The 9,018-nt window shown below is 39.2% G+C and overlaps 1 non-coding gene across 1 annotated transcript; it reads right to left on the bottom strand.

Moving 5' to 3' along the window:
* Positions 1-2,618: 2,618 nt before the first annotated feature.
* LOC122068146 lies at positions 2,619-2,725 on the bottom strand. Its single transcript, XR_006136991.1, has one exon. It is a non-coding gene; the product is annotated as a small nucleolar RNA R71 (small nucleolar RNA).
* Positions 2,726-9,018: the final 6,293 nt, after the last annotated feature.

The raw sequence follows: 9,018 nt of genomic DNA, 5'->3' as shown, positions 1-9,018 counted from the left end.
AAAAAAAAAAACTTCACTTACAAAGTTACAACAGCAGCCAACGGTCACAGAAAGAAAAAAAAAATCATACGCAGAAGGAACAAGCAGGGAGAAGAAAGAAGAAAAGAGAGAAAAAAAAAATTCACTTACAAAGTGCTGTCGAAGTGAAGTTTGTCGAAGGAGATATTGCCGGAGAAGGAGATGCCGGAGAAGGATATGCCGCCGAAGTCTGTCGAAGGCTGTCGAAGGAGAAGGAGATGCCGCTGAAGGCTGTCGAAGGCTCGCCGAAGGTTGTCGAAGGCCATCGAAGGAGAAGGAGATGCCGCCGACGGCTGTCGAAGGTTGTCGAAGGCTCACCGAAGGCTGTCGAAGGCTATTGAAGGAGAAGGAGATGCCACCGGATGTCGTCGGATGTCGCCGAAGTCTGTCGGAGGAGAAGAGAAGTCGCCGGAGGAATGATCGTCGCCTCGTCAGACGTTGGGGCTTGGGGTTTTGAGTTTTGGAGGCAAAGTGACTCTGAGAGAGAATGAGAGAGGCACGGTTTTGAACTTTTGATTGAGTTTGGTTTTTTTATTTTATTTAATTTTTTTATGGTAAGGGTTTTTAGTTTTTATATGATTTTTGATCCAATGCATCGTATGTGCATCAGATTTTATACACTTCCCAATAATAATATGTAATTTTAAATCTTTAAAAAAACAATTTTAAAATTTATTTTTTAAATATCCAACACATAAGGCAACCGCCTTGCACACTAAGGCGTTGTAAGGCGTCGCCTTGCACCCCTTTCAGCGCCTTAGTGTAAAAGGCGGTCGCCTTTCACACTACTCCTGAGTCGGCTGACTGCCTTACTTCTACGGGACCGCACCAGCGCCTTAAAAACTATGCTCTCTCCCTTTCTCACTCTTTAGTTTTAGTTCTTCTCTATTTTTGCTTTAATCACTTTTGTAATAGTTTTTTATGTCAATTAATGCAAGCACTCTTTTATTCTTATTCAGCCTTTTTATGTTTATGATTTATGCAATTGAGTTGTAATTTTTTAAGTTATAGTTCTAGGCTTAGATCTAGGTGACAAGATCACGAGCCGTGGAGCAATTTTTTTTCAAGTTCAAGAATTGATTCAAGTAAGTAGGCTTCTTCAGTAGTCTTCTCTCCCCCCTCTCATTCCCTCTTCTGACTACCCTTTCTTTCTTAATTTAGGATTTTTATTTTCAGTTGGTACATTATTGCTATCCCTTTCCCCCAAGGTTCATGGCTAGTGTATGTGTTGGCTTTGCCCCTCCTAGCCATAGAACCATCAATTTATTGCTTTTATTTTAATTATCTCCCTTTCCCTAAAGCCAAGTAGAGTAACCCTTGTAAGAGTGACTCTCTCGTCAAGTAGGGAAGCTCATATTATGATGCATCCCTCGGGCTAAGTAGAGAAACCTACTTGTGAGTCTCTCTAACTTTATCCCCTTTCTTTTACTTTATTTTTATTTCAGTATTTTTTTTCTTTTATTTTTTTTTTAATTGCGTGGGTTGTTTATTTTCAGTTATTTATTTATTTAATTTTAATTGTGTGGCTTGCGTCTTTAAATTCTTAGATGACGAATGGTTAGGACGTTAGTTTAGATACATATGTTCAGGACGGTAATTAGAATTAGATCACAACCATTAATCGGTTCACTTTCACATTATTAAAAGAAATAAAAAAATAAAGTGGCTGCTCTCCCTGTGTTCGATCCATAGCTACACTAATCCGTATGCTTGCGATTACATTTTAAATCTCAAACAAGTTTTTGGCACCGTTGCCGGGGAGACAGTTCCATGTTATTTTTCACTTTCTTTTGGTAAATCGGAGTGCTTTGTTTGCTTTGTTTTATATTTTTTCTTTTCTTTTATTGAATTCTTGAGAAGAACAAATTGCAATAATAGTTGTATCGGTGGAGGTTGCCATACCTCACAGTATGATAAAGACAGGTTTCGCCCTGTAGGAGTACCTTAGGAATTGACCTAAGTAACCCCGGATCCCTGCTGGTAAGCTCCCAACAAAAAGCCAAAAAAAAAAAATCAAAAAAATCAAAAAAATCAAAAAATCATTAAAAAAAAAAGTTTTGCTATCCATTCTTTTGTGCTTGTCTTACTTTAGTTGTGGGTAGTTTTCTATTACATGAGTGTTAAGTGGGTACCTAATACTAAGAATCGGTTAGAAAGAAGAGATCCAAAAAGTAGTGACCCTATACGTTTGCTCTCTTTAAAACCCTTCAATATGGGAGACCAATAGCAAAACCCTTCACCTAAATCTTTGAAAGATAGGTATCTACCCTGCTAGAACAGCCCAACCTTCCTGCATAGTTCTACCACAAGCCCAGGGCAATAATTTTGAACTCAAATCTCAATACATCACTATGTTGCCCCACTTTCATGGGTTGACCTCTGAGGATGCATACTTATTTCTAAGCGAATTTGAAGAGGTAAGTGTTCTAATTAAGATCCAACAGCTTTCTGATGATGTTGTTAAGCTTAGGTTTATCACTTTTGCATTGAAAGACCAAGCTAAGAAGTGGTTGCATGAGTTACCCACAAATTCCATAATCTCATGGGAACAGTTCACAGTTGTCTTCCTTAAGAAGTTTTTCCCAACTCACAAGACCAATAAGCTTAGAAGTGATATCCTTCAGTTTAGGCAAAAGCCTAGTGAATCATTTTCCAAACTTATGGAGAGATTCAAGGATCTACTCCAAGAATGCCCTCACCATGGCCTAGACCTATGACATTTATGTCAAATAATTTATAAGGGTATTGATTACCCAACTAAACAAATGATAGAGTCTATGTGCCCTGAGGGATTCACATCCTTTACAGATAAAGGAAAGGCATGGGAATTCTTACTTAACTTAGCTGACAAAACCCATGAGTAGGAATCTACCCAAGAGAGTGAAAGAACCATAGGAGGGAAAGGATATTTTGTGGATGGGATGGTAGCGAAGGAAGCCCATTTGGATAGCCTAATCATCAGTCAATTTGGTTAAGATTTGTGCTTGGTGCCAATCCCCTAGACATGTCATAGAAGAATGCCCCAACACCTCTGGGGGCACTTATAATGATAGTGTTAATGCCTTATACCAGAATAATCCATATTGTAACCTCCTATCATCTTATCAGCAACCCCCTGGGTTTACCAACATTGGAGAGGCAAGTAGAATTAGTGACTTGGAAAAATATATAGCCCTCCTCATAACAAGTCATCAAAATCTTACGAGAGAACTTACCCAAGTTGTCTCAATTATGCGTGAGAGGGAGAAGGGAACCTTACCCAGTCAACCAGAGCCTAACCCTAGGCATCATCAGCCTGTTAGTTCACAAGGACCAACTAATGCACCACTGAATATAGTACAAGGTCAGACCCAACAAGGGCCCTCTAACCAATGTAATGTTGTTTATGCCCTTAGGAGTGGTAGAGAGTACCAACAGAGTGTTTCTAAATCTTCCCCATCTATTACTTCTGTTAACTCTTCTTCAGTTGAGGACACAAGTGTGCCTCTTGTTCCAAGTTCGTCTGATAAACCTAAAGATTTTCTGAAACTAAAGATGATTTGGTTGAGGAAATCAAAAATGATTCTTCTGAATAGGGGCAAATCCCTAACAGTCCTTATGTTCATCCTATCCCATTTCCTAATCGCTTGATACACAAAAAGAAGACTGCTTCCATAGATAAAATTTTAGAAGTCTTAAAAAAGGTAGAAGTGAACATCCCTCTTTTGGATGCCATATCCCAGATCCCCGCCTATGCAAAGGTACTGAAAGATTTGTGTACTCACAAAAGTATCACTAGTGTGCCCAAAAAGGCGTTCTTGGTAGGTAACATTAGTTCCATAATTACCCAGCCTATAGCAGCCAAGTATAAGGATCCAGGGAGCCCAACCATATCTTGTGTCATAGGCAACACCTATATTGAGCATGCCTTACTTGACCTTGGCGCAAGTGTGAATCTTTTACCTTACCATGTGTACAAGCAACTAGGATTGGAAGAATTGAAAGCCACTGGAACTACTCTTCAGTTGGCAGATAGGTCTGTTAAGATTCCTAAAGGGATGGTTGAGGATGTCTTACTAAAGGTGGGGGAATTTATTTTCCCTGTTGATTTCATTGTGTTAGATACTAAACCCTTCTCAACCAAGGATGAGATCCCAATAATTCTAGGAAGACCATTCTTGGCTACCAGTAATGCATTAATCAACTGCCGGAATGGTTTCCTAAGGTTATCTTTTGGTAACCAAAATGTTGAGTTTAACATGTTTAGGATAGGCAAGCAACCACATATGAAAGAAGAGATCAATATGCTTGAGAATTTTCTAGATTTTTCTGATGATTTAATTACCAACTTTGATATTGATTTTGATTCAGAATTCCAAGAGTGTATGGATGAGTTGGATGATGATAGTAAAAATTTCTTTTCTGAAGTCTTAAGTCTTCACACACCTGTGGAGCCCTTAGGACCCCTTTCCAATTCCATTCCCAAACCTTCCATAGTTGAGCCCCCTAAGCTTTCCTAGGGCCTGACCAGACTCTTCCTGTAATAATTTCTTCAAATTTCACTTCTAGTCAGGAAGAGGAGTTATTTAAAGTGTTAAAAGATAATAAGGAAGCCCTAGGTTGGACCATGGCTAATATCAAGGGTATAAGCCCTTCTATTGTGCAACATCATATACATCTTATGGAGGATTCCAAACCATCCACGGAACCCCAAAGAAGAGCTAACCCAGTGATGATGGAAGCCATTAAGAAAGAGATCCTAAAGTGCTTGGATCATGGAATAATTTATCCTATTTCTGACAGCCAATGGGTAAGCCCAGTTCACGTAGTGCCTAAGAAGTTTAGGGTGACTGTAGTTCCCAATGCCAATAATGAACTAATTCCAACCCGTGTCCAATCAGGGTGGAGAGTGTGCATAGACTATAGGAAACTTAACGAGGCAACCTGGAAGGACCACATCCCATTGCCATTCATTGATCAGATGTTAGAGAGGTTAGCTGGACATGAATACTATTGTTTTCTTGATGGATATTCCGGCTATAACCAAATCCCAATTGCTTTAGAGGACCAACATAAGACCACTTTTACATGCCCATATGGAACATTTGCTTACAGGCGTATGCCCTTTGGGCTTTGCAATGCTCCTGCTACGTTCCAACGATGCATGATGAGCATTTTTTCTGACATGGTCGAAAAATTCTTAGAAGTATTTATGGATGACTTTTCAATTCATGGGAATTCCTATTCTGAATGTCTTCATCATCTTTCCCTAGTTTTGAAAAGGTGCATATCTAAGAATTTGGTTTTGAATTGGGAGAAATGCCATTTTATGGTTAAATCTGGTATTGTTTTAGGCCATGTAATATCCAAGGAGGGAATTAAGGTAGATAGAGTCAAAGTGGATTTAATTGATAATTTACCACCTCCTCAATCTGTTAAGGATGTTCGGTCCTTTCTAGGGCATGCAGGCTTCTACAGAAGGTTTATTAAGAACTTTAGTCAGTTAGCCCGACCTCTCACCTCATTACTTGCCAAAGATCAGACTTTTGAGTTTTTCAAAGAGTGCCTAGAATCCTTCAAGCAACTTAAGAAGGAGTTGACCAATGCACCCATTGTTCAACCACCTGTTTGGACTGAACCTTTTGAACTGATGTGTGATGCTTCGGATTTTGCCATAGGAGCAGTTTTGGGTCAAAGGATTAATAAGTTCCCCACTATCATTTACTATGCTAGTAGGACCTTAAATGATGCACAACTCAATTATACAACCACTGAAAAAGAATTTCTAGCTGTTGTGTTTGCATTAGAAAAGTTTCGGTCTTACTTAGTTGGTTCACATGTGGTGGTGTATACTGATCATTCTGCCCTCAGATACCTAGTTCAGAAGAAGGATGCCAAAGCCCGTCTCATTAGGTGGGTTTTACTTTTGCAAGAGTTTGATTTAGAAATTAGGGATAAGAAAGGAGTTGAAAACCTAGTTGCAGACCATTTATCCCGCCTTCCCAATTCCTTGACTGTTAATTCTCCAGTCAACGAGAACTTTTCAGATGAACAATTATTTGCAATGTCCAGTGAACCATGGTTTGCTGACATTGTCAACTTCTTAATTTCAAGTGTGACTCCGGATCACTGGTCCACCCAAGATAAGTATAGGTTTCATTCCTAAGTTAAGCATTTTTTTTGGGATGATCCTTATTTGTTTAAGATATGTCTGGATCAGATTATCCGACGATGTGTTTCTGATCATGAGCAACATTCCATTCTCTTTTTGTCATAATCATGCATGTGGTGGACACTTTGGACCTAAGAAGACTACCGCAAAGGTTCTCCAATGCGGATTTTATTGGCCCACTCTTTTTAGAGATGTTTTTGATTTTTACAAGGCTTGCCCCGCCTGCTAGTCTTTTGGCCATATCAATAAGAGAAACATGATGCCCCTCAACCCTATTTTGGTAGTTGAGATCATTGATGTTTGGGGCATCGATTTTATGGGACCATTCCCTAATTCTTTTGGGAACATACTTTTGGCCGTTGATTATATTTCTAAATGGATAGAGGCCATACCTTGTAAAACTAATGACCACAAAGTGCTGGTCCAGTTTCTCAAAGAGAACATTTTTTCCCGTTTTGGTGCACCATGTGCAATAATTAGTGATGGGGGTACTCATTTTTGTAATCGGCCTTTTGAGGCCTTAATGAAAAAGTATGGGATCACTCATAAGTTATCTACCCCTTATCACCCCCAAACTAGTGGTTAAGTGGAGGTGTCTAATAGGCAGATCAAACAAATCTTGGAGAAAATTGTTAATCCCAACCGTAAGGATTGATCCCTTAGGCTCATTGATGCTTTATGGGCCCATCGGACTGCATTCAAGACTGACCTTGGCCAGTCTCCCTACCGTTTGGTGTATGGGAAAACTTGTCACTTACCAGTTGAGTTGGAGCATAAGGCCTTTTGGGCCATCAAGAAGCTCAACTTTGATTTGTCTGATGCGGGAATTCACCGTAGGCTCCAACTATCTGAGTTGGAGGAACTTAGGAATGATGCCTATGAAAGTTCTAGGATTTACAAGGAAAAGACCAAAGCTTTCCATGATAAACATGTTCTGCGCAAATCTTTTGCAATTGGTGATAATGTCTTATTGTACAACTCTCGATTGCATCTTTTCCCTGGTAAGCTTAGATCTCGATGGGATGGCCTGTTTATTGTCCATAATTTATATCCCCATGGGGCTGTGGAGATTTTGAATCTAGGAACAGGGGTAATTTCGAAGGTTAATGGTTAGCGTTTGAAACCGTTCCTCAAGTTTCCTAATACTAGTAGTGAAGAGGTCATGGATCTCCATGAACCTCTTTACATTGATGACTAACTTTTAATCAGGTATGACCCCCTTGCATTGTCTTTGCTTTTAATTCTTTCCATGCATTGAGGACATTGCATGACTTAAGTGTGGGGGAGGGAAACCAGTTTTTTTTTTTTTTCCACTTTGTTTTATTTGTTTTTCTTTTTGTTTTTGTCCTACTTTGGCTTTTGGCTAATGATCATACCATTCGGTTGCTTGATGTATGAAAATAAAAGTTTTGACTAAGGTACCCATTTTGAACGTATAAAACCCTGTTGAGAAGAAAGAAACAAGCATGTGTCTTGAGATGGGACTTTCTTTTGAAAAATAAGAGACCCCTGTTTTATGGTGATGGACCATATGTAATCTGTGGGTTCCTTGTACTTTTGATTTGGAGTTGAGACCTTCTTTTTAATTTGGCATGGGTTGACAAATGCACAATTTTAAACGAAATGTGAAATGTGGTATAAAGAAGAATAAGAATTGATTTCCTTAGAACTAGACAGGGCATTGCGCCTCAGGAAGCGTGGTGTCTTGATCGAAATTCCTTGGGAGAAAACTTCTGAAAGAACTCTAGCATCACTGTCTTTGTGGGCATATGCAAAAAGCGAAGCTACATAGTAACTTGAGTGTCTGGTGTTTGCTCCACCATGTCATTCAGGCCAAAAGTAGTGGAGTAGAATAGAGTTTATTAAGCAAAAAAATAAAAAAAATATAAAAAAAAAAAAAAGAGAGAAAAAAATGTGCAAATGTCAGTAATGCTTGGTAACATGTTTGGTCAAAAACACTCCAACGCCTTAGTCATTGGTTCCCTATTTCTTCACAAGTGGTTTTGCCCTAAGATAAGGATGTTTTAGAAGAGACGAGGTGAGTTCCAAATTAAGAAATATGTTAGTGCCTGTAATTGATAAAGGGTAATAAAAGTTCAAGTGTGGGGGTCCCTTGTAAGAGAAATTATCTTTGCTCCGGATCAGTATGGGCCTTACCTTTAGCCAAAGTTGGGATTTGTTTATTCAGAATTTTGGGTGTATATTCACTGCAAACACCCACAAGACACAACTCGTCCACTAGGGGTGACCTAGGGGTTTTAAGGCTTGTTGCACATGCTAAGTGCAACCGTGATTCCTACGAAAGTGAGTTAGGTTTTTTGTCTTTATTCTTTTTCTTTTTGTTTTGCTCGAGGACTAGCAAAGTCTAAGTGTGGGGGAATTCTGATGAGCACATTTATGTGTGAAATCTAGGGTAGTAAAATATGCATTTTTCATATTTAGAATAGAGCTACCTTGGGTTTCATTCTCTTTTTGCAGGTTTTATATTTTCAAGGCCTTGAGGACTATCGGGTGCTATATCTTCAATTTACACGTAAAGAAGCCATATTTCTTTTCATGGTTGCGAAGAGGACGAAATTCTGAGCAAGATGGGCATGTTCAATTAAAAGTACACATTCGTTTGGTCACCCATACAAGTGATTATTTTTTTCGGGCCAAAAAAAGAATAATGGATCAGAACTGAACCGAGATGCAGAACCAGCCCGTTTGCAATTGTCCCAGAGGCACAAGGAATACTCCAAATGCCAACAAGGATCGATGGACCACATCCTTAAGTGATTGAAGATTCGTTTTTGGTAACAACAACTACCTAGTGTAGTTGGTGAGCTATGGTGTGCAAAATTCCCTTG

Source organism: Macadamia integrifolia, unplaced genomic scaffold (genome assembly GCF_013358625.1).
Source record: "Macadamia integrifolia cultivar HAES 741 unplaced genomic scaffold, SCU_Mint_v3 scaffold3450, whole genome shotgun sequence".
NCBI lineage: Eukaryota > Viridiplantae > Streptophyta > Magnoliopsida > Proteales > Proteaceae > Macadamia > Macadamia integrifolia.
The sequence above is the reverse complement of the archived record's forward strand: the minus strand, read 5'-3'. Positions and strand labels throughout refer to the sequence as shown.